Source organism: Passer domesticus, chromosome 3 (genome assembly GCF_036417665.1).
Source record: "Passer domesticus isolate bPasDom1 chromosome 3, bPasDom1.hap1, whole genome shotgun sequence".
Lineage (NCBI taxonomy): Eukaryota > Metazoa > Chordata > Aves > Passeriformes > Passeridae > Passer > Passer domesticus.
In genome coordinates, this window is record NC_087476.1 from 68,391,364 (window position 1) to 68,418,724 (window position 27,361).

The 27,361-nt window shown below is 37.0% G+C and overlaps 1 protein-coding gene across 14 annotated transcripts in view; it reads right to left on the reverse strand.

Annotated features, from left to right (window-relative positions):
* Nucleotides 1–27,361, reverse strand: part of CHRM3 (cholinergic receptor muscarinic 3) — a 272,242-nt gene that overhangs the window by 229,174 nt on the left and 15,707 nt on the right. For 6 of the 14 annotated variants that reach the window (XR_010358880.1, XR_010358884.1, XR_010358878.1 and 3 more), the window contains one exon: nucleotides 21,109–24,093. The exons of 5 other annotated variants lie outside the window; for them this stretch is intronic. The gene's annotated coding sequence lies outside the window, so the exon portion shown is untranslated. Of the gene's footprint in view, nucleotides 1–7,723; nucleotides 7,935–21,108; nucleotides 24,094–24,513; nucleotides 24,653–24,679; nucleotides 25,063–27,361 lie in introns of those variants that run through there. 3 more of the 14 variants (XR_010358885.1, XR_010358882.1, XR_010358883.1) reach the window with 3 other exon arrangements.

A 27,361-nucleotide genomic window follows, 5' to 3' on the forward strand; every position in this document is an offset into this window, starting at 1 on the left:
ACAGCTTTAGTATTTACCTATTCATTATGTTGAATCACCAGCAGACATCTTAGAAAGGATGAAGAGAAGGGACTCTGCTCCCCACCAGCCCATGTGACTGGCACACACCTTAACCTGCAGCACCTCTTCATCCCACCTGCAGCTTTGGATTAAGGCTGATTGAGTCTGTTGGTGTTGCGAGGTCACACTAGGACCCAGATACCAAGATCTATCTGACAGCTTGACCTGTCTGCACAAGTCATAGCAATGAAATAAGAAGTATTCTTCCAAGCAACCTGCAATTTTCTTTAATGTAAATTTAAAAAAAAAAAAGAATGTCTAGCTTGTATGTTATCATATTAGATCAAATATTTAGGGTAAATGCTTGAGCCTAATATTATGTGAAGTATGATATATAAAAATAATATACCAGTGCATTTGATATCATTAAAAAAATAAAAAGGCAATATGAACTGACCAGATATGTCAACAGAAACAGTTCAACAGAAACAGTTTTGAAAAGACCGGTATATAAAACACAGCACCATCTTTCAGAATTACATGATTATGTATTTTAGGGAGAAAAATTGCTCCCAGTTGAGTCTGATTCCTTCAGCTTCAAAAACCAGCACAGTGAAAACCCACTTTCCTTCGGTCAATAAAAGATGACCATTTAGAGAAAATCTCTTTCCCAAGAAACAGTCAATCACAGCTTAAAATTTTAGACGTGGCCTGAGAAATTCTGGCAGCCAAATTCCATTAAAATTTATAGTCATTTGCCACTTAACTCTGATGCATCCCATCCACAATTGCAGGAATGGTAGCAGCCCCATGGCCTCAAGGGCACTGGGAAGCAGGATGCCAGCAGTGCAGCCACCCACAGCTCCTCTCAGCACTTCGTGGATGATTGCACCCACATGCAAAATCTTCCTGAAAACTGTTTCACATGATCAGTTGAGGAGAAATGGGAAGGTGACTTTTTACGAACAATAAGAAATAAAAATATCTAGGTGAACTGTCCAGCCTAATGCTGACAGGGGTTATTCACAAAGCTTCTAGATATGAATATGATATTGAAAGATAAAACCTGTATTTGAATAATAGAATTCTCTAAAGAATTTGAATTATGTTCAATTTTAATGTACCTTTATTTTATCAAATAATAATACACATCATAATGCAAACATCAACATGTGTGGTATAAAATAAATTAAATACTTCCATAATCTTGTGCAATAGCAAAAGGCAATGCTGTAAAACCTGTCTTTTTCTTAACATAAAGTTTTTAAAGTAATTGTGATATGAAAGAAACTACAGCAATGGCAAAATCGTGGTCTCTGTGCCCAGGCATCTCGGAGATTTGAACAGCTCCCCAGTGACTTTTCCTGCTCCCTACACAGGACTAACCTCTGTTTTCCTGCTTTTCTTTTCTAATACTACCAGGCCTTTCTTACCTGAGGGTCTCCATAATAAGTTAGTATACAGGGAGAAGGGGAAAAGCAACAGCAGTAAGAGCACTGGAGGAAATTAATTTGAAATTATATTGAATGTTATAGAAGAGGACTACAGAACAGACAATAGAATTTTAAGCTATGTAAGAATATGATAAAATACAAAGACAAGCTGAAGCTTGTCTCTATCACAGACATCACTGGAAAACTGCTTTAGATAGATCAGAGCAGCAGAAATGAGCATAATGATGGGAGAATTTACTTTGACAAAAACATAGCAAACATGCAGAGAAATATGCCCAATTCACATAAATGGACACATATTCCAAAGCCTCACAGTGCAAGAAAATAAATCAGTGTGAGTACATATTTTTAGCACTGATAACAAAGAGATTAAATGAAGTAAAGTTATGAGTTTTTTCTCTTAATTATTCTGAAATGACAAAATCAAAAGCTAAACAAAAAGAAAAGAAATTTTATAAATGTATATGTCAAAGAAAAGTACCTAAAGGGGATGCTTATCTAAGTGGGAGATTCACATTCAGAAACACTGACAGCAAACGTGACCTTGTGAATTGTATTTTGAGAAAAAGTAGGGTGACATTGCCTAAGGCTATATCGAAAAATGTCAAGCTCCTAGTACAAGGTCCACCTTGAGATTATAGATGTCCATCTTATTTAATAGACCTATAACACCCACATTTATGTGTGTTAAATAAGATGAACATTTAAGAGCCATTTCTGTTCCTTAGTCATAGGTACCTCACAGGGCTTTAGGAGACAACCCAGACCTCAGGCAGCTCTGTGCCTTGCTAGGAGTCAGACTTAAGAGAGACAGGTTCAATAACAGAAAGCTAATTTGTCTTTGAAAGTATTCTGCTCTTCCATGTTTGTCAAATCACAACATTTTGTAAGCATTACCTGATAAATGCATAAAGCATTCTGCTTTCAGTTTGGTTTTCTACTGACAGAAAAAGCACAGAGAGGTTCACTAGTAACAATTTATATTCGAATTACAGTTTGCAGTGCTACAGACACATTACACAAATCATTTCTGCTCACCTTTGCCAGAAATCACAAAATATTACTATTTTGTAATGAAACTTCAAATCAGCAGCATTTGCTGTCAAATACCTTGTCATTTCTAAGCTAAGTCATTGTGCCCAGCCCAGATGCTAAAACGTAGGTTTTTTTCCTCAATGACACATCATTTCTTACTCCTTATTTGATGACTGGTTCTTTCTTTTGATTAGTTGTTTTACCATTTTTAATTACAAAAGAGCTTTTACAAAAACTAGAAAATATTTCATTTAAAACCATGTCAACAGTACTACAACTTTGTTACAGTAATCAAAAGAAATAACATATTTCTAAAATGCTTTCAGAAAAAAGAAAGCAATTATTAAAGAACATTTCAGGAATGTCTAAGTTTTCTTGTAAATGTGTTTATTTTTATTTCTCAGCTGCAAATTCTTTGCACATTTTTGTTCCATTGAAACATAATGGGAGGCTCATTCTGGAAAATAACCTCTATGGGTTGAGAATTTGAGTATTACTTTGTATTTCCTCAGAGCTGAGGAAAATAGTTTAAAGGATTGCAATTTTATTGCTTCACTCAACCGTTCAAGGAAAAGAACAAGAGAAAAAATAAAAATAAGGGAATGAAAAAATGTAAGTAAATAGTTAACCAGATAAAGACTAACATTTTCACAGTGATCTGCTCCAGGCCACAAGTAGTAGCTCCCACTGCCCAATTATTTTAAAGTATAGTAATATCTGAAGTTTTTTCCAAATACCAATACTTAGTTTCATTGTGAACTAGTCCCACCACCTGCTGTGTTTAACAAGCCTTAAACCAAACTTCAGCACTGGAGGAAATTTTTTGGAAACAGACTGAACAGCTACAGCTCACAGGACATCGGAACCAACAGCATCACTCCACATATGCACAAAACCAAGCTGTAACCAAGAAACTTGTCCAGCCAGAAGAACAGAGAAACCTAAGTGTGGATCACAACACATTCTACTGAGCACAGCATAGATGAGGTTTCTCTTGTGCTCCTTAAGGTGTTCTGAAAATAAATATATGAATGCTTCATGCCCTCATGGTAGCCAGGTATGTACCTCTGTCTGCAAAGGAGGAAGCTTCTGCAAATAAAAGAACTGCATTACTTACATGTATCTTTAAAACATTTGCAGATCAATAACTAAAATCCTCTAAATGTTTTAGCTAGAGAGTTTGTAACTTCAAATTATGTTGAAGCTGGTGGCTCATATTGCTTGATGGCATGTTCCCTCATAGAGGACACTTTGCCATATGGTGTCCTGGACAGGGAGTCAGAAGCTTGCAAGAGGAGCATCCTTTTTCTTCCAACAGCCAAACTGAAAGCTCCTAATTAATAAAACCTGCATCAAGCTGAGCAACAAAAAGTGACGAAGTTTACAAACAGAACAGGCTACCCTGTGTTTTGTCAAACAGCTTTTAGTGGAAAAGCGTTAAGAGGTATTTCAAATTAATTATACCATCTCTATATGAAATGAAATCATACTTGACACTTCTTTTTAAAGGAACAGTGTTAACAGAAGGAGTTGTACCTGCATCATGTCAGAAGGATGCACCTTAATGAAAATATTGTATAAAAAGGCTGGACTATGACATTTTGCAGCCTTTGTACCTGGAGTGCAGACAACATCTGCTCCTTTATGTAAACAGAAATACTTCTTCCCTGCCCTCACCTCCTGATTTACCAGCCCTACAAATTATCCTGAGACTGGAAGTTCAGGCTCAGTGTTTCCTTCACAGCTTATCTATCACCACAAATATTACAGCCCAAGTCATTCACTCAACTGCACCTGTTCAGCTCGACCAAACCTGAAGCATAAACTCACTGAATTCTGGAAGAGTAAGTTTGCAGAACATAAAAAAAGTCAAACACTCAAAGCTTCATGTGTGATTCTATCAGATCTTTTTATTTATTTAATTTGGTGGCAGCTCATTTGTTATTGCAGGGTAGGAATATATTTTAAAGGGTTATTCAATACTGTTTGCAAGAATAATATTCTAAACACAATATTTAATATTTGCCCATCCTTTGAGTATAGAGACAAGAAGATAAGACTGACTTTCATCTGATGGTAAAATTGTTGCTGCCCAACAGAAAATTTAATGCAAGCACTTCAGGCAAATAGTTTTAAAAATATTGTTTTTCAGTTTGCTGGGAGAATGTAAATCATACTGTCATGAGATCCTTTAATTTATCTCTACAGCAGAATTGTAAATGCAGCAGAAAACAGTTTACTGAAATGTAAATAAAGCTTTGCATGCAGTGCTAACGGGGCAAGTTTATTTAATATAATATATTACACAAAGTCCTCATTGCTACCTTTCAGTTTATACTTCTATGGTAACAAACTTAAAATAAACAGAACCCTCATGTTAAAATCCAGTGCAAAGTATCAACACTGATCTTTTTCAAACCTTAGACTCTTCACTTTTTAGTTTTAGCTACTAGAATTAGTTCAGTATTAAAAGTAATAGTTTACCTACACTAATAGTATAATTATTAAAAAAAAAGTCCTCCAAAGTTTCAATTTAATTCTCACTCTTGAACACTGAGTAGCTATAAATTTAGTTAAATATGACCAACTTTATAGGATGTGGTAACAGAAAAATAGTTTAATTTATATCCCAAACTGAGAAAACAATAATGCTCAATATATTAACTTTCTTCTACAGTAAAGCTTGATTCTGAGACTGTTGTATTCTACATGTTAGAAAAAGAACACCTGAATACTTACCTTATGTTGGTAAGTATTCAGACACTTACAGCACTGAAGAGCAGGTAAATTCATTTACCTTTATGTAAAACCCATGTAAAGTACCAGCACTAAAAGTACCAAGATACCCAGGCATTTGAACGCCAAAAATTGTGGCTGTTTAGAATTTTCCACTTTAGGTCCTCATTTCTAAAACTGGAACAATGGAAGAGTCACTGAAGAAACCTAACAGCCTACAGCAGCTCAATTTGTGATAACTTAAAAAAAAAAAAAAAAAGTAAACTAGCTAAATTCTTGGATAAGAACTGTAAGAGAATTGGTAGTGCAACCTGATGTTAAACGGGCTCCAAGAATGCAGGATATTGGAGCAGCTGGTACAATAATGACTACATAATTATTATAATCAGCAACTCCCTTGACACCCTGAAATACTGCATTTTGGTGTCTAGGCCTCCAAAACTAGCAGATACTTGTACATAGGTTCTCAATATACAACTGAAGGAAAAAGTATTTCTTCCTTCACTCAAAACAAGAGGTATATTATCACAACTCTTTGGAAACACTCTACAGCACAGATTAAATTGATGAAACAGAGAATGAGGAGAAAAAAAAATAGCCACAGAGGAGAAGGCATAAGGATACACTGATACTTATTCCTCACCTCACAGGGGAGAACCATGTACATGCACATACTCTGCAAATATTAGGTTACCAATTTTTTTAAATAGCACTGCTTTAAGTATGCAAAAGAAAAAAAAAAAAAAAAAAACAGGAAAAAGAAAAATAGAGGAAAAAGAGAGCAAAAAAAAGCATATGGCCAATGGGATTATAATGTAAGAAGGGAAAAAAAAAGGTATCCAGCGGTTTTCCATTCAAGTACATAGGACTTTTCTTGGGATTGATTATTCAAACCCCCAAGACTCCAGCTCTTAAATGAAAGAGCTGCAGAGAGCATTTGGGGTTGGCTCTGCTGCCTGCAAAAGGGAAGTCAAGCCAAATAACCCATGCTCCGACACGGAGGGAGAGCTGCCAGACATACAATGACTTATAGACACAGAGCAATGGCAGGAGTGAAAAGTAAAAAGTATCCAGTAAAAAAATATTTCAAAACTATTGAGTTTTTTTTCTTTTCTGCTTCTTCTGGAAGCACTTACAGCTCAGAGGATTTTCTCCTGCACATCTCAGAGAAAAGCCCATCAGGGCCAGGCCCTGTTCAGAGCACCAAGACATCAGTGAAGAAGCAAAGGGCGCTGTGTTGTGGTTTCCAGCCATCCCAGCAGGAGAGGCAGCTGCTGCATTGCCCTGCTTGGGGGCCGGGAAGGCCGAGCCGGTGGGGCAGGGCTGGAGCTGAAGGTGTCAGGCGGCTGCCCTGCCATCTGCCGCTGGAGAGGAACCACCAACCACCTGCCATGCCCAGCCTGCTTAGCAAACACACCTTGGGTGAGATGAGTGCTGAACACAGCCCTGTTCTGCGCACACAGACACACCACCCAGCCAACTCCCAACAAAGGAGCCTTCACAGACCGGCTCAGCCACAAGGGAGGTTTTTCAGGAACCAGTGACTGCTACAGTCCAACAGACCCTGGAGTGAATAAAATGCCCAAACCCTTCAACTTTAGGTACTATTTCCCAATCTCTAGCTCTCAAGACCAGAAACAACCAACACAGTGCCAGGCAGAGGCTGATCTGTTGGTGTTTCCCGGCCTCCCACCCTTCCCCTTCCCTTTGGCCAAGCTTTTCCAAGGCCTCTCCCCCTCAGCAGGTTGTATTCACTGTACTCAGGATGTGCCTGAAGGCAGTTCCACGAGATTATGACACCACATATAGTAGCCTGGGGTGGGTGGGGAAAAAGAAGGCTGTCCAAAGAGTGGAGAGTAACTCCAGCACCCTTTGGTTATAGGAGACACAGTCAACTAATCAAAGCCACAGCAATGTTTGGCTAGTAAAGATCATGTTTGCAATAGAGGTGGGCAAAAGGAGAAATGGACCATCTGCCTCCTGGGTTTCACCTGGCCCCAGACTCTCCCCACTGCCCAGACATCCTGCAGCAGTTTGCAAGCAGGGCTGAGCCCAAGGACTGGAATAACTAGTTTGCAAGCAAGATCAGTGCCCCAGCCTTCTCCTGAAGGGGGTTTTCAGAAGAGAATTAAATCTTCCCCCGCCAACATTTACATCTTTTCCCGATCCATATTTTAACTGAAAAGCAGCATACATTCCAAATATTATTTCACAAATAGAATAACCGAGTCAATTTTCTTGTTTATGTTTTATTCTCAAAAAAAGATATCCACCTTGAAAGCAGATATAACATTTTTTGTAGGGGGAACTTATGGTTTGTGCATGCCTGCCTACTGCATGCAGCCCATTCTTTAAAGTCAGACAGGTTTGTTTTGGAGTTCTCCATTAATTTTTTTTTTTCCCCACAAAGTATTTATTCATAGAACTGCAAAATTTTAGTCAATGATCAGACAAAAATAGCAACCTCTTTCTCATAAACAAGAAACAAATATACTTACCCTAATTTTATAGCGTATTTATGGAAAGTGCTGACCAACAAATTAAAGATAGCTGTACCATCTCTGTATGCTCTCTCTTCTGTTGTACAGTATGTACAGGACAGATTACTTTGTCTTTTCTTGGGAAACATTCCAGGACACAAATGATCCCTACATTTCTCAGTACAGCTCTCTCCCTCACTCTGAAGACATTTACACTGGGTAGTGGTATCTGTGTGGGAGAAAAAAAGTGACAAAAGAAAAGTTTACCTCAATCATGAATGAGAGCCTTGGAGTTATGGAAAAATGGCTAGGCCCTATTGAGCTTAAGTGTAAAAAGAATTACATAAGACTCTAAATTCTTCTGGACAACTTTGAACCAGAAAAGTTCACCAGCTTGTACAGAGAGGTAAATGAAAATCAGGTGCTGTGGTACAAGTTCACTTGCAGTGCCCAGGTCAATCGATGCTAGTGCTTGCCTTTACTGCAGAAAGGGTTTGTATGGAACCAGGTTGTCTTTCCCACATCCTTCAGTGCAGACAAACATCACACATATCACAGGATAGTCAGGAATTGTCACAGCAATCCTTTACTTTAAGTTTCTCAAAATGCACAGAAATACAGCCAAGACCAGAGGTGACCATTACACAGAGCAGGAGTTATCAGTCCCTCATGGCTTTGGTCCCATGTAGGGAGGGTAGAGGGCCCAGCTCTACCACAGCCCACTAAACGCAGCACAACAGCACCCATAAGGAATATGGGGCATTTCAATAAACACATTTTAAAAGTTATTATTTCACAGTGCGCTTCATAGTATCTCAATACATGAAACATATTTCATATACATATTTCTGTATCTATAAAAATGAACATTCCACCATTATTATTAGCACACAGGCATGAAAACTAGAAAAAAATTTGTATATGTTTAGTATTTCAATCTTTGCAAAAATAGTCAAACTTGCAAGAGAAACTGTGACTAAAGGCTAATTACAGATACAGACCAACATGATGACATAAAACAAATCACCTTCTGAGCTTGTCAGTGTCAAAAAACATTCTCTAGCGTACAGTCACCATGTTTGTATAAACAGATGTTTTCCTTAGGAGGCAAGTCAAGGGGCCCTGGATACTTCTTCTCATGGAGACAAGTTATCCTACTTTCACATACCATCACAAATCACTTTGGACTGTGCTGTAACTTCCAGGTTTTTAGAGAAATAACAGAGCTGTAGTACTTTTGTCCTATTTCCAAGAGTTTCAACAAGAAAAAAAAAAGCACATAAATTTTGATTAAATTACAGTGCCAGGTAAGCAAGTTTCTCTATTTCTCTACAATAGGAGCTCTAGCAACACCTTTCAGAAAAGAAAACTACTTCAAAGACACTTCTCAAGAATAAAAAAAATACAATTAATTATAAGGGTTTTTTGTTTTTTTTCTTTTATTCTTTTTCTCATTTTTACATGCCAGTTGTTTTCATCCATTTATCACAAATCTATTTTGGGAATAGGACCCAGTATCTGGACATGGACCCAAACTATCAGGTATTTGCCAGGGTCCTCAGAACATTTTACAGATGCTATGGTAAATTTTATTTTTTTTTTGACATGCAGTTTAAAACCAAAGTACACTAATCTAAAAAAAGTCACCAAAAAAGTAGGACAGGAGTTAGACATTTACTCTGACAGAACAAATGCTTACTGTTGCAAAACCCTCCTGAACTAAAAGGAACTTTTGCCACTTGCCTACCACATAAAAGTCTCAAATTTCCCATAAACATATTTGTGCTAAATATTTAGGACAATACACAGCTGAAACATGGAAATACAAAGTTATTACTCCTGCAAAGGCTGCAATATATCCATAGCCTTGCTTCTCATCAACACTCCAAGAAGACAGAGAAAGCAGAGTATTGAGCACATCCATTTTCCAGCCGCTAACAAGCTGCTCCTTCCCTACCTGAAAGCCCAAAGGCTGCTTTAAACAGGGTCTGTGAAAGAGAGCACAGCACCTGTAGCTGTTGCTGCTATTACAGAGGTCCCATGATGATTCCTTTCTGGGAAGGATCAAAGCCGCCCTCCCTGCTGAGCTCCCCTTTTCTCCTTGCCAGGGGTTTGGCATTAAATGAGCGCCATTTCAGCAATGCCTACCTCAATTTCCACTGTATGTCCAACAAGATCACCTAACTGATTCAGAGAAACACAAGTAAAAAGTAAAGGCTGCAACTAAATAATTCTTCCAACATCACAGAATCAATGCAATATAGTTTGTGACCAGACCTCAATTGTCAATTTTCTCTTAAGTGAAACAGGAGCACCAGACAGGAGTTAAAGCTGTAACAAATCCTTAGACTAGTTTGCTAGAAGACAACCACCCATACCTGTGACAGATCATTTATACAGCTTTTCAGAGTGTCAAGGATTAATTTTTATCACCAAAGTGACCATACACACTTTGTTTAAATAGGCAGTGCCACAAAGCCATTGCCATGAATACAAGACAATCTTGTTCATTAATTACACAGATGGCTTTAAAGTGGTCTTCATTGCCAGGCTGAGCTTTCCAAGTCCCATAAAAATTAGTGTCTTGTCACTTATTCAAATACATAAGAAAATATAACCATTATGTAAGATCAACTAAAGCTCTGCTCCCTAAAATGAATAGCATGGTTCCTATGGGCCACAGTTTGTCCCACTCATGTTGCCTGCTACAGCATGAAGGAAAGAAGACTGCTACTGGAAACAGGAATAACAGGGAAACACAGTCTTAATAGGATGCAAAACCATACTTTTGAGATTAATGTGAAGATTTTGTTATTAGCTTTGTGTTTTCTGCCTTTCTTTTTTTTCTATGTCTACAACACAAGAGGAAAGACTCCTGCGCTATATTAGATTAAGGTACTGACTTGGGAATGATCATTCCCAAATTGTAGTTCCAGCTCCAGTACTCACATACTGCAGCAGGGCAATTCAATTAACTTCCCTCTGTGTTTGCTTACCTTCCTGTGTAATGGAGATAAGACCTCCAGAAAAGGGCTCTATAAAGCTTAATCTTTATAAACTCCAACGATTAAATAGAAATATGCCACACCAAATAAAATGTACACAAATAAAAAGTGCATAGCTACTAATAAAAATAGCTACTGTATACTAAAGCTAGTTGGAAGAAACTACAACTAAACAATTATCCACCATGGAAATCTGCTTTATTGAAATTGAAATCCTGCACACAATTCATAGCCATTGTGCTGACATTTAATATCAAATGATTTCTTCTGACAGTTTTGAAGCATGTGTGGGTTCATTTGGAATACTACTAATAAAATAATTTTTTTAAAAAAAATTAAAGTGCTCCATAAAATTGAATTTATTTTCAGTAACTTTATTTTAAACTGCTGATATGCACTACATACTTTAGAAATTTTATGTCAAAAATTTTTAACTGTGCTTTAAAACACTTTCTTTTCCAAATTGACATTTTAATAAAGTTCTTTGTGATCTGAATATATCATATATGAAAAATTCAATCCATAGTTGCAGTGTTAACCACAAAATTTTCAATTACGTGCTGCCACCCCTGCCTATGACTCTTATAAAGTGAGTTTGTGTCCTTATGTTTAATTGAAACTATTCTTAATAGGATTTCTTTTTATATTCAAGCAATTATTTATTAAATTTAAGATACAGATCCCTAAATCAAGCATCATGGTGAATTAAGCCCTATTCCTCAGATTAGAAACCTACTGGTTTTGTTTTTATTTTACTTTCCTAAAAGACTACATAATCTGAACTATTATTAAACATTGGAGGGTTTTTTCTGCCTTTGTAGCATTTTAATTTTTGTTTTCATTAATTATATATGAAAAACAACTACAATAGTAAGTTTTACTGAATTGTTTTTTCCCCTCAGTTAATTTTATCTACAGTTACAAATGGAACTGGGTTTTAAGAAGGACAGATACTGCAGGCCTAAGACATTCTTAGCAATTTTTACAGAGTTATTACCTCAGACTTATGCAACCCATTATATCTTTTTACTGAAAGAAGCATGATTATTGCACCCTGAAGCACACTTTAAACATCATAATATATTGGTTTGCATTAGAGTTCATCTACAGGGGATATGTGGTTTAAGGAAAGTAATTAAAACAATCCTTTTTTTTCCTGTCATTTAGGAAAGATTTTTATCCTCTGTGCTTTGAGGTAGGTTAGAAATTCTGGTATCTAGATAGAAAGCAGAAGCCTTCAAATGTCCTGCTGAGCCCCTATGGATTTAGGTTTTCACAAACATCCTTAAATACCCGACCTCCGATTCCATACTGGCCTTAGTGGTCCAACAATTATAAAGCAACAACAGACTTAACTCCTCACAGATCTTCAAACTATCCACCAAACTGAGCCCTCCCCTGCCTTGCAAGAATTTTCATGTTTCCTTTAATTAACCAAAAAGGGAGGGGCTGTGGGAGAAGAGGGGGGGGTAAGGTGATACCACATGCACTGCCCCTCCAGCAATAGCTCCCTGACCTGAGGAACTGCTTGATTATCCATCAGGGTCCCCCTCAGGCAAGGATGGATACCAAGGCTCCCCCTTCTCCCATTGGCAAGCTCTCCACTCCACCTACTGCTTGCCTATTCCTGACCATGGAAGTCTTCCTCTCAAAATTTCAATGGCTTTCATTATGGTGTAGAATGTAAAGGTTTTTGTTTTGTTTTGTTTTTTTTTTTTTTTTGTTTTAATTTTAGCTTCACAATTTGAAAAATACAAAAAGATGCAAACATTACTTATAACACGAAGCACTACTTATTTTCAAGAACCAATCTGCTGCCTGCATGCCATAAACACATCAGCATTCAAATCTTTTTAACTGAAAATAAGAATTAGATTTGAATTAAATTTGTGGAATCACCTGTATACATCCATCTGTGTACAGTTTAAGATTATATTTATTCTAAAAAGAAGCATTTTAAGTTATACAAAAGTAAATTTTAAAGATTAAAAATTTTAATCTTAAACAAGAGTTTCTTTAGAGATAGAAGCTATTCCAACTATTTGAATCAAGTACACAAGGCTTTATTTTCTAATTATTCAAGATTAGTGATTCAGTGGATCAACATGCTTTCCAGGGTAGAAACACTGTGTGGCAAAGTTGAAAAAAAAATATTTGCAGTCAGATGTGTTTGGATAGTGATTGAAAAGACCTCTGACATAAATTTACCTTCTCATGACTTACGCAGATGCTGCACGTCAGGTAACCAACAATCATCAACCACATCCATGACTTCAGTTCCTTGAAAATGAGGTCAAAATGCAGTTCAGATGAACTACAGTAACCCCTTAAGGGAAAGTATTTAAACCAATATTTGGGCCCTAAAAAAAGTCCAGAAAGACCTATGTTATAAACACAAAATTGTGTGTTTAATTAACATTGTTATTCTGTCATCAGTTCAATCAGATCAGAGGACCAAGAGGAAAATAAAGTTCCTCACTCTAGCCAGGAAGTATGACTGGCTTGAAAGGTTTAGGGAGATGAAATCACCAATAGTAATGAATTAATCCATATCCTTCAAAGTAGTCTTAAAATCAATATTAAATAAAAGTCATGTGTTAAACACAAAAACCCAGAAGTTGTTGATACACTCTGGAGTCTTTCCTTCAAGCAAATTCTTGATTTTGTCATTTTATTTCGAAAGGAGAATTATCACATACATCAAAAAGCTAGAAAGCTTTACAGAAGCCCCAATAGTTACCACACACAAAAAGGTAAAAAAAGGTTAAAAAAATTATTTCCCTTTACTTTAAAAAGGCTAAAATAAGATCAATATTAAAAATTCTGATTTATCATCAACAGGAAAGTAATGGATGTTTAGGTCATTAAAAAAAACCCCAAACATTTGGATATTTTAATCAACTTTATTTGTGAAAGTATGACAAAATGGCAAAGCTTCCAGCTCTCCTTTAAGAGAAGTATTCTCGGTTTCACATTATTGGTACTTCTGCCATTCACACCATTGGAGCTGTACCTCGGCCTTTGCCATAGAGTTTACATGCACGTTGTCTGTGACAGCAATTGCATTGGCGGTAGCTTGGTGACTTACAAGTGTCAGGCTGTACTTTTACTAGGTGCTGCCAGAGATAAATGCCTTGATGGAGCCCCTGGAAGGAACCTGCAATGCTGCTGTCAAACCAAAACACGCAAGAGCACAAACCAAAGGAAGGAGGGAAAGGCTCCATGCATGCTGAGGATGACCCAGCCTCCAATCAGCCTCACCACAGCAGCACACTAGAGATCAGCTTCAGAAAACATCAGGTGTGAAAAAAACCAAACCCAAACAGCGACCTTATGTGGTCCTCTTCCTGAATGCTTTAACACACCTGCTAAAGCACTCACATTTAGTTTTACACTAAAGCTGAAGTTATTTAATACTTTTTTGGCTTGACTGCCCTTTCATCCCCCCATCCCATCTAAGGCTTCTGGCCTTCTTTTTCACCATTCGTGCACATCATTGGTAGCTATGAAGGTTTAACTGATGCAGTCTTAAGTCACGGTATATTTACTAGTTAATTTTTCTCTGTGGTGCCATGTCCTTGTGTCATTTTTGTTTTGTTTGATATTAAATTTAATTTTATGTAAAACATCTCTACTTGCACAAGCAAATGTCACTAGGAAACAGGGGAGGCTCCTGATGTGCTCTCCAGAATTACACTTCAACTACTTTCAGCCTTCAAGGATACAGATTTCATTTCAGCTTCTAGAGTACCTAACTTACTCACACGAAAATACTTTTTTGTTCAGCTGTGTCAACTTCAGTTACCAAAAGAATCGTGTTTCAGTGTCAAGTATATAAGCAACACCAATGTTCCATCATGTTCAAGGAAATTATTCCAACTAGGGGATGTAGTAGTTTATTAAACAAATCATTTTCCAGGATATGTGTACTTATGCTTCTTTTTTAGGTACATTATGTTCTTTTCTGCCCAGTTTTGTGAGAAGCATAACCGTTCTATAAATGCAGTCTCCCTGTCCAAAGTGAAAATAATGTTTATGCCAGTAGCACACCTCTCTGCCCCATGCTTCACACTGCTCATGCCAGACAAACTGTGTGCATTTTGGAGATACCTCTGAAGAAATCATTTTTTCATTTTTCATTTGCCTTTCTTCAGTTTGATTCTTTAGGTTAGATGCTATGCAAGTTTTTCAGTGAAAGTTAAATAATGTCATTATGTCAAAATGTATTATTGTTGTCAAAAATCTAAAATATTCTTACTGTATTTTTCCCACAAAATGAAAACTTGTATTTTCTTTTTTCTGCAGAATGGTTCTCAGATAGAATTAAGTACAGGTATCACTAAATGCTTTACAATCCCATTTTTTATCAGCTAATAAAATTAGGCAGGTCTTTAATCTTTTATATGAAGCTAAAAGCACAAATATTTTGAGTGCTACATTGCTCATAATTCTGAAATAAACTGACAGCTGATTTTTTTTTCCTAATTGCACACTAGCAAACAGTCATTTTCTTAACAAAACACAAAACTTCCAGCACATCTTCCCTTTCAGTAATTCTATTTCTCTTTACACAGCAGCATACTGCAGAAAGCACAAAGGGACCAGTAAATAAAAATGAAGTTTTTTTAAACTACTTTTATTTTACTAAACTTCATTGCTAATGTGTTTTATAAACAGAATCCTCCATTTTTTCAATATGTTACTATTACCAAAAAGTTCTAATAACAAAATGTTTAATGCACAGGGTCAGGAGCGCTGCTCATGCCTTTACAGTTTTCCCAACAAACACTCATTCCTTGCTATCCTGTTCATGGAGTGGATCCGGCAGATATGAACACATCTTTAGATCTCTCTCTGCCTCCAGTGGTCATGGAGAAAATAAAAGAGGAATGGAGCACACAGGTGGCTGAGCCACGGACTCCTTGCAGATGCTCACAGCTAACTGCTAGCATGGGATTTATTGTTTTCCTTGACAACCTTCCTGCCCACACTCTTCTGTGCCACTGCTTGTGCCACAGGACAATGGCAGGTCCAACACTTTAGCTCCTGAGTTACTCATCTCCAAAGCAAAACTCTGCCCTACTAAGGAAGTCAGATATTAACAGAATATGTATTTGGCACATTCATGCCTGAAGTTTTATGAGATCAAAGCAAGCTAAACAGCTGAGATTTGATGCCTGTTTCAAACACTCACTTCAATGATTGAGTATAGCATAAGTTAAATATATACAAAATGCTTGTTACATCAACATTAAAAATGAGATCAGAGGTTTTGGTCAACAGGGACTGTGAGCTGCCCAGAACAAACAACCTCAGTTCACAGAGGAGAGACAAGAGCACCCAGTCTCCTGGCTCCCAACCACTTTCAATTTACTAAAAGCTTGTATCCTAAGAAGGAAGAAGTGAGTCGCCCTTTTTTTCCTTTTTAAATGACAGGATGTCTACACAGATAAGTGACAGCATAACAATCAGACCAAAAATGGTTTTTTCCTTAATTTTTTTTGCAATTTTTTAAAACTCTACAGAACAAAGAAGAAATGACCAGCAGCCAAAAGCAAAGTGCAAAAAAAAAAAAAAAAAACACCAAAACAAACAAACAAAAAAAACCCAAACAATAAAAAACACAACAGAGGAATAAAAGGGTTGATAAAAGCTATACCACAGACTTAAGGATTTTGAAACCACAAATACTTGGAAGACTTACTGAGATAGAGCCCAGTTATCTGTACCTGACTAAGAATTTCATTGGAGAAACAAATGTTTGTGAGGCTGGAATGGAATATCCTGTCATTCAAAGCACCTTTACAGAAGTCAAGAGGAAACTTTTAGTTTGAGAGCTGTTTTTCCTTGGAACAACAAAGCATCCTTGAGAGACAATTCTGAGATTTTGATGTTTTACCTTTACTACAAAAATCCCTGATAATACAATGATTTCTCTCAGCATGTCACCATACGAAGAGAACTTAAATTTATGGTACAGACAGTCAGAAAGTCAAACATCAAGATAAAAAGCACATAAAAGGCCTAAGAAAGGGATCAGCAGGTAATGATATAACCGTTGAACAGGAAATAATACAAAAATAACTTTGTTCACATGTGTACTGACTTTAGGAAATGCACTGCATGCAAGGTAGAAGAGAAAAAAATGAATGATAAATTTCAAAATCCTATGGAACACTGCTTTCAATAAATACACAGCACTGTATCCTGGACTAGAAACAACACTCCTCCAGAGATTAATAGCTTAATGATTAATAGCATAATGATTGAGCAAACCCACCAGCAGACAGGCCTTACATTCCCTTTATCTTCCTTCAACAAGGTGAGAGTCTAAAAAGAAGAGTACTAATAATACTATTGCATCATCAGTGCTGGAAGTTAACACCCTGAATATTTTATTTTAACAGGATTTCTAGCATACTAACATACCCAAAACAGGTGCTGAATTAACATTACCTGAATTAATTTTGTATTCCTTATTTTTCTTTTAAATTACTTGAATGATATAATGGAGAAAAAGCTGACAGGTAGCTCCTTTTTGACTGCTATGGGGCCACCCATCTATTCAGAGATACTGAATGAGAACTGATGGAAGTAAAGAAAACAGGCTTTCTTCTTCAAGAACTCTATCTCTTTCATCAGGCAAATTGTAAGGAAGTGGCCATTCCCCTCCTCTTTAGAGCTGAATGAGAGTCACTGGCAGCATTTGGTGCAGCAGGAGAAAAACAGCATAATTTTTGTGGGTACAGACCAAAAGAGATCTGTCTCCACTCCGCTGCTCCCTTTTAGGGTTGTTGTGATAAGAACCAACAGTAGTGGTTTGGGAAGTTTTAACCAAGAAAAACAACCAAAACCCAAACCAACTACTACTAGGTTAATAACTAACCCTAATGAAAGATTCTTTAGGTAAGTAGTTTACTGCTGATGTAATATCAGAAGCAACTGAAAAATCAGCATTTTTAATTAACTCCCATTAAACTTGAAAAATATTTTTCTGGTCTTTAAACACAGGGGAATTTTTTTTACTTAATCTTCTTTAAGTGAATAGAAAATATTAACACACCAATTAATCTTTGTTTCATGGAAGGAAACTGTAAATTAAACATCTTCTGGTTATTAGCACAAGATCAAATAATTATTCCCTTATTGTTTCCTCCAAAACAACTAGCACAAAGAGGCTAATGTGCCATTATCTTCAATTCTTCTGAGCCATGACAGTAAAAGTTAAGACTAGGATCCTCATTAGGTCTTCCTTTGTTTCCCATTAAATGAGAAACTAAATGTAACGAAGAGCTATAGGCACTACACAATTTTCTAAAGCAGGAACAAGGAGACACACAGATTTGGGATGATGCATTTGATTAGTTTTGCTTTTTATTAAAAAAAAAAAAAGTTCCCCTGTTTTAAATATAGCTTTCCAGATTTCTGTTCTAATAGTTGAAGTCAGAACTTTAACATAAAACCAAAACACACTGCTAAGTAAATTCTGAGAGCTTTATCTCCACAGAAATATATTACTTCAGAAGAAATACTAAGCAGTCCTCTTTAACAGTACTCAAAGACTTAAAAATATCAAATGCCCATAATATCACTTTTTAGAAACATCTCAACACAGAGAATACGCAAAGGCAAAAAACTCCAAGTTTTACCCTTTTTGGAAAAAAATGTTCAAAGATGAGGAATTTTTTAAATCATTTTCAAGGTATAAAACCAAGGCAAAAGAAAGAATCAGATTAAATGGAATCAAAGTTTTCTGGAAGACTGTCTCTTTTCTTCCCATTTTATTTTGAGGTAATGATAACAGCTGTTCTAAAAGATTAACTAAATCCTGTGTCACAAGGACACAACCAGAAAGTAAGTGGTCTGTGGTCAGACAGAGATACTGTAGGCACTAAGAGAACATGTCCAATAGTGATGCTAACTGATGCAATGCAGCTGAACTATATTTAACCAAAACCATCACATAGCAAGGCAATCATACCATTCCTGTATAGACAAATTAATCATCAAATAATTTGGACTGGAATTGGGCTTTAAAGGTCATATACTCTAGGCCTCTCCAATGAACAGATACATTTTCAACTGGATTAAATACCAACCAACTCAGAGCCCATCTGACCTGACCTTGAAGTATTTCCAGGGATGTGGCATCTTATCACCTCTCCAGGAAACCTGTTGCAGTATTTCATCATCCTCACTGTAAGAAAATTTCTCCTTAAACCTAGTCTGAATCTAACCTCTTAAAACCATTACCCCTTCCACTGCACAACAGCAGCCAATAGTCAATTTAACTGTAAAACATCAAGAACAATCCTTTGAGGCATAACAGCATTTAACCAAATTTAAGATCAGAAGATATATCTGAAAACAAGGATTTTTTTTCTGATCTCCTACATGTTGCCAATCTCACTTCAGTCATTTAATATGCTGAATTTAGGTCTGCTAGTGCCAGCTTGCCAGAGAAGGCTTGTCAGCATAGCATAAAAGTGTGATGAAGGAGTGCTAGGTGCTGGAGAACCTCCACCAATTCAGGTAATTTGTCTCTTCTGAGGTTAAAATCTGGACCTTGCTCTCAGTCACCCTGCATCTAATCACAGCATTAGAGTGGACAATGCTTTAATACCTGGCTTTTGTTTCCAAAATTCCTCTGTGCCATTATTTTGTTAGGGAACTTAACTTGGAAGCTTTCCTTTGTTGTTTGGTTTGGTGTATTGTTTTTTTTTCTTTTTTTTTTTGTTTTTTTTTTTTTCTCCTAGAGACACTTATCCTAAGTTCTTGAACATTTGCTTTTCTCAATGTTTTCCTCCTCATTTCTTGCACTTGTTTTCAATTCATATAGCAAGTATCCAGGGACAGCCTCACCGATCTCAATGATGTGTTTTACATATATATACAAACACATAGGTATATGTGTATTCCCATATATATACAGATGCATATTCTCATACACACATATATAGATCATGAATATGCAAACATCAAATCTTTTTTTTTCTACAGCACCACCTAGGGGACAAAGACCCTTCCAAAGTCCAAGTGTTTTATACTATGAATCCCAGCCTTATGACTGGGATTCTGATTTTCAGTCTGTCTGATTTCCTCATTTTTAAAAACTGGCTGCTTCAACTGTGAAACTCCTTTGATTTCATCATCACAGCTGTTTACTCTTTTGATAAAATGTGTAGACAGCATAATTGTCAATGATTTCATCTTTGTTTCTAGATCATTAACAAAAATTATTTCAGGCTCTGAAGAGACGGAGGCATCTTTTTGAAGAGACACTTTTGAGATGGCATCCTTAATCCATTTAGCATATGCTTTATTGGTAATGTAATTAGTGCAATAAAGTGATGAGCACATTCCCAACTTCCATTCTTTCCTTCTGGGACTGCTAACTCATTTTCTATTAGGACTCACCAGAAATAACATATAACCTGGAAGCAAGGAACAAAAGCTGTTCTACCTTTCCCAGCAAGTACCAACAGAATGCTAAAGCTGTGCTGCTTCTGCTGCCTTCCAGTCCATACACATAAGGTACCTCCCCTCAAAGGAATAACTTGCAACATCATGTGCAGTTCCAGAAGACTGATCTTACAACATCTTCCTGTAGCAGGTGAGCGGGTCCTCAGACTCTTCACATGTTTTTTCTCTGTGTGACCTTCCTTCCTTTCCTGGCTGCACAGCCTGGGCTGACTTCCCAGCACCAGTCCCAGCCAGCTCTTCTTAACCCTTTACCAGGGCAGTCAAGAATCTCCAAGGAGACTGGGCCCACCTAAAGCTTTAAAATGTCTGAAGGAGTGAAAGGAAGAAATGCTCTCCAATCCACAGAGAAAGGCCAACAACCAGAAAGCTCCCTAATGCTTTCATTTTTTTCCAGTCCGCATTCATTCACTGCAAGCAACGTTAGATTTTTTTATCCCTACCTTTCCCAAATCACTTAGCATTAGTGGGTATACAGCCTTCCACATGCTGTTTCACTTTTCACTGTATTGTGACAAATATTAGAGCATCAAGATGTTTTTTAACTATCACTTAACAAGCAAGGTATAAATTTCTTAAGACATAAATTGCTCAATTCTGAGCTGCACTTTAGGTGCTCATTTCTTCTGTTGCATAGTCTCTCTAGAGCCAAAAAACAGTAGAATAAAGCAGAATTATTCAGAGGAACAGTAAAATTAAAATACACTGAAAGGGGAGGTGTGCATCCTTCCACAGCTGAAAGCTAAGCCACCTGACTGACAAACTCCGCAGTAGTGGGCCTTAGGTACTCTTCACAAGCACAAAGTGGATTAATTGAACAGATCAAAGTTCGCTTCACTTCCAAGATGAATTTAAAAAACAAATGAAGAAAAACTAACTTTTGCAAAATGAGCGGTTTTTAGAAAATAGCAGATACAGTTTACTTTGGGTCAGGTTTAATTTCTAAAAAAGCTTTAATTTCTAAACAAGGACACAACTAGCTGGCACAACACATTAACAACTGCCATGCTTTATACAGATAAAAGCCACTACATGAGACAGTGCAGCAGCCCTCATGATATACCACAGTTACTCAGACAGAGATTAAAATGTCAGCCTCAATTAAACTGAACTCATTTATTTTCATGTTTCCTGACTAAACATGCCTAGTCCTTTCTCTATAAAATTTCAGAATGATTCATAAATTTCATTTATTCCAAGAGATATTTCAGACCTAGAAAGTTCATTAAATTTACATTAGACCATAAACAGAATTGGAAGAACTAAGAAAACCAAGCAAAACCTGCAAATACCTCCTTTCCCTTCTAAGCAACACGTGAAGCATCTCCTAGATGTATCTTTATAGATCATCAATAAATTGAAAGCACCACTTTAAAATTACTTCTATGAACACTAAATATCAACATAATTTCAAACAAATAAAGTCATACAACCACCTTTGGAGGTAGTTCTAGATGTTGGCTGTAGTCTTAGTTGGAGGCTTAGATTTCAATCAGTATTTCTCATGTGATGACAGTTTCATGTAGTCCTAAGGAGAGCAACATACTTCTCTCCAGTTTATGTAACTCATTGAGTTTACTATATCTCACTTGTGAATTACAGTTTTAAATTAGCACTTTTTAAAGACGTATGAAAGCTTGAGTGCTTTCATAGCATTTCACAATGTTTAACAAATTTCTGTATTGGTGAAGCCTAATTATGCAAACCATCACACAAAATAAGTAAGCTTGGTACTTCACAGCATGCAAAAAGGTGTGACATTCTCATGTCATAGACAAAAGCTTTGGTAGGAAAACAAAACCACACACATTTTGCATAAGGTAGATATTTCAGGGGAAAAGCAGCGTACATGAAATGGTCTCTTTATGGAAGTTGCTATTATGGGTGTCAGTACAGCAATAAAAACCCATAAGCCTGTTAGTGAGAACCATCACAGAGGTGGAAACTTTTCAGTTATACTTTCATAACCAAACCTTTGTTCATTTGTAACCAGATATCTGATGACCTTCACAGGGATAAGTCTTAAACCTGACCTAGCAACATTTCAATTTAGGAAACTGTATCATGCCTGCAGTTTAAATGCATCCTCACCTTTCCTGACTGGCATATGGCATATGTGAGAGGTTTACATGTGCTGTGTGTGGCCTCAGGCTGCTGTGCTTCAGGAGCAAGTGTGATCATCCTTGCAGATTTTAAAAGTCCAGCTGTACCAGAAAGCTCTGTGCTTCAACCATTCCCACAACAACAGCATCCCTCCTGCATGCTACCATTGAATCTCCTCAACATCCATGGGTATTACTAGACTATCATCATTATGATTATAGTAACATTTAGTTCAGTTTGGAAATTAGAATGAGGCAATACTATGGTTCCATATCTGTGCCATATTCCACAGAAAAAACCTTACTGCAATGATAATGGTATCAGTAATTTCACAAGCATATATTGGAATGGGCTATTAAACCATAATATTTGACAGTATCTGTTGATACACCTTCAGCAGAATAAGTATCTTGCTCAGATTACATCTATGTCCTACTTGCTCCAACTTAAAATGGGGTCTGCTAATAATAAAAACATGCATTCTTTAATCCAGCTATGCGAGACAAAATAAGTCAACAAATCTTTAGCTCACCTAGTGAAGGTTTTCACTTTTCTAGGAATTTTAAGAAATAGGAAAATTAAAGAGAAAAGGTCCATGACAGAAAAGTCAAACCATGTTAAAGTGGGAGTGCCTTCAAAAAATTAAATGTTTTTATTCAGGCTCCCTAGTACTGGTTCTATAGCCCTAGGCTCAAAATAAATTGAACTTTAATCTAGGTATTCTTGCTTTGCAGTCCATCATGCTTTCAGAGTTAAAAACAGCACAGTAAAAATATGATTTTAGAAAAGATAAACACTTTCTCAGACTGAGTAAAATGATGCTAAGGATGAAAACACAACAGACCACAGTCACCACAACATTCTATTTCACGTTTTACATAAATACTGTAAACTTGAAAGATGTAAGCAGTTGAAACTGCACTAACAATGCTAATATACCTGCATAGTAACAGCTATTAGCTTTTCCTCTTAAGGTTTTTTTACATGAATATCAAGAAAAAAAAAATGTAAGTCCAACATACTAAACCTAATTGGGCCCTCTTTCTACAGAGGTGAACTGATTAATTTCTTTTGGCTCTTACAGAGGAAGAATTCAGTGCACATTTCCCTCAAGCAGGTTTCTGGGAAAGGACTGGGCACAACATTTGTATCAATTTCAGCATCATTCATCCCAATTAAGCATCTGATGATCAAAATTATATTCAACTTATTTCTTACAGATTTACACTGGCACCCCAGAAAAGGCTATTCAGCATCCAAAGTGACAAATTGGGATCATTATGAGCTTTGTATGATTATTTTATGAGTCTCACACCATGGATTAGTATCTTTATTTGGCTGTTATCTCTATAGCAGAGCAGCATACTAAACATGACATGAAACTGCAGGCACCTTCAGCTTAAATGCAAATCAAAAACAGGAGCTCAGAAGAAGCACATCAGTAGTTACAACTTCTATCCTGACTGTGGGTAATACAAGACAAGATGCGGCAAAAATCTGAGGATACAAACAAAACTGGTTTTTTATAGTAAAGAGCACATTTGGCAAGACCAGAGTTTTTCTAGACTCATTGTACAAAGAACATAGAAAAGACCAAAAAGCAGGTGAATATGAGGAAAAAAAGAGCAGATAGTCCGAAATTTTAGTCAAATACTTTCTTCATTAGTTGGTTCCTACTACAGAAGCGAACAGAGACTTCAAATGGATGAGTGAAGGTTTCCAGCTCCTCAGTCTTCTCAGAGAAGTCTCTTCTCCCTCCTGTTACCTAACAGTGTTTTGCAGTCATGCAAAATCATGTATCTGTAAGAAGCAATGAAGCTACATTAAAGTCTTACAACAGCAGCTTACAACCCCAAAATTGAACTTGAACGCTGTTTAAGTTTATATTTCAACTCTTTGTTTCACCCATGAAATTTTCCACTTGTTGCTTAAAATAGCAGACGGAACATTTTTGTTTACTTCCACCCAAGAACAAAATTCCCTGAGATATCAAGGCAATGAAGAATATATGTACATGAGAGAATGGAACAGCTTCTGTGGCCAAATTAGTCAAGTACTTCGTATATGGCATTAAGTATACCAGGAAGAGCTTTCTGATGTTAATTTTTTGCCTAGTGATAGAAAGTTATTATTGAATGCAAGTTTTGTGTTCTTGCAAACATTTACATAAAAAGAATAAGAAAATTATCTAAGAAATGCAATTACTGTACCTATACTAACCTCTAAGTATGCATAGATACCCAGATAACTTAGCCTTGACTCATTCATCATTTTAAATGTAATTATATAGGACTCAGTGAACAAAGCTCTATTCTTCCTACTCCCACTTGCTCATCACTACAAGTTATCTGGTCCTAGGAGCAAAAGAAAAAAAGGCTCTCATAACTGTACATGATGACAAGAAGGGAATTTTGAGCTTCTAAAGACATATTTCATCGATGTAATGTAATGAAAACTGAAGAGCAGCTATCATTTATTGAAGGTCCTGCCAGGCTCCTGCAATATGAACAAGGAGTAGGGGTCACAGAGCTGTGATTATACACACATGTATTTAGTCATTACTCCTGAAAGAAGGTGCCAGCAAACAACTTGCAACAGTATAACCTCTACTACAACTATGCATAAACGGGTTTGCATCGTTGGTTTGGGTTTTTTAAAATAATTTTTGCTGTGAATGTTGTCAACAAATAATTTACTTTGCTTTATGACTTAACTTTTAATCCTTTCACACAGGTTTTTGGTTTTTTTAATGTAACCACACAAGAAACTCAGAAGTATAAAACCTCTTGTCTTTTAAGTGAAATTGTAAAGCAAATAGATTCCATTTTGCAACCAGTTGGTTTCAACCCAAATTACTATTTTTCAAGATTTTTTTAATGGCAAAACAGAGACTAAAATGAATCATCTTCTGTCAAGTAAATAAGTTACACTCAACCAGCAGGGAAAAGGCATTTAAATAAAGACACATATCTGAAAGAAAAGCCCATGCACAGAGTTTACAGTTGTCAGTCAGGCCAAACAGTATCCTCAGAGGCAGCACAGAATTGAACCCGTGGGTTCAAGTGTTCATTTCTGACTTCCCAAGGACACAGCCGAGACTTTACTTTTCTCCTTGGCAGGACTTTTCTCCAAAGGCTTTGAATGATGAACAGGAACATGGTACACACAGAGACTGCCAGCCCCAGCTGTGCTCCTGTTCTTGCTTCCCAGACAGCCCAGCTACTCCTGAGGGAGCACCAGGATTTCTGCATTTTATAGCTTTCAGGAAAAGCAGTGGTTACTTGAAAAGCCCAAGACAAAGCATGGCTCTTGGAAGGCTGCTCAGTGGTCTGAGTGATAGCAGGGGATGCAGCTACAGGACAGCCATCCCCCAAATCACTCACATGCAACTCTCACCTTCATGAGACACAGGAATTGGCCTTCCTGTTGAAGCTATACCATGTGCTATGAAATACATGGAGGAAGAAAACATCCAACTTACAATTAAGACAGAAAGAGGGAAGCTTACTAATAAACAAAGAGGGATGTGACAGCAAGGCTGCAGTTCTTGCTCAGGTATGTGCCAGGTGGTTACAAAAAGTACAACCATGATCTACAAGCAATGCAAACCAGGAAAGTTGTATGAGGCATAAGACTTCCTTTTCAGGAAGCCTCCTGGAAAAGGAGAAATATGGAAAACTTCTAAGAACAAGGCACCTGATGCTACCTTGTATGTCAAATGGATGATCCATCCTAAGCTAACGATTCCACCTTCTTATCCAGTGATGCATTTTATCATCATTTTATACAGGCATTGAGCTAGACTGTTTCTAAGCATTCTTCATCCAAACCCTTCTCCCGAGAACACATTTTTTGCCTGATCAACTCCTACCTTGACCTGCAAAGATATCCCGCTCAGCCCTTGTGATAAAGAGCAAATCTACCCAATCCAAGGAAATTTTTTGCTTTACTTCCTTAGAAAGGAAAACAACTACCTTTTCTGTTACCTTTTCAGTATTCAATCTAACTGCTTCCTACAGTTAAGAATCCCACAGCAGAAACTCTTCCATTTACCCCAAAAGGTGATTAGGACTTCTTGGAAACATTTTCAAAATAAACAAACAGTTTCCTTACTGTGTTCCAACAATGATTATTTAAGCCATGGAGTCAAAATGACTCAGAGGAATTGTACTTGTCATTGTACAATTTTCAGCATGATCTACAATGTGACCAGGCAGCAATGACCTGTATTAATCATGGGCCAAAGTATAATCTAGGTAAAATTAATGTACTATGACAGTCTGGCAATTGCTGCCCATGTCCTCACCCCTTCTGCTGGCTTGCCAGACTACTGTGCTTCTGGTGAAGAGGTGAGGAACATGTTTTATACAGAGCAGACTCAGATAAGAAGAATTAAAAAAAAAAAAAAAAGGAATCAATTTGTCTGAGCATACAGAGGAATTCTTTACACCTTCATTCTGGCAAAAGCAATAGGGCAGAAGAACACTGCTAAATCTACCCAGCTCACTGTAAAAGAATTTCCAAATGCCTTAATCCACAACCACCCTTGTAGTACTCACTCTTTTTTCTCCAACATATGCAGTTTGCTTCTCTCCCGTGACATGCTCATGGTTCTGTTTGTTAATGGTGAAACACACCTGCTATACTGACACATAGTATCAGCTTACATTTGTCAGCTAAGGGTTTTTCAGCATCCAGCTTGTAGAAATATTTGACAACTACAGCCTTATAGTTTAGTGAGAAATACACAGCAGCCTCAGAAATAACAAACAGTTTCAAGGAAGAAAGCTGTAACAGGTAGCCGAGAAACTGGAAACACACTTCCAAACTACTTCCTCAAACTAAACACCCAGAAAAAAACCACAAACCAATGTGCATCAGGGTCAATGTTTCATTGGATTAGCTGCCACACAACTATAGCAGATTTTTGGGAGGAGGGGGGTTTTTTGTTGAAGTAACTACCAGCTCCATTTTTCAGGGGACAAAAAATTAAATCCTTGAAGATTTATTAGCAATGAGCAGTTTACAAACTCACAAGTACTTTAGGATACAGCTGCATCCTACCACG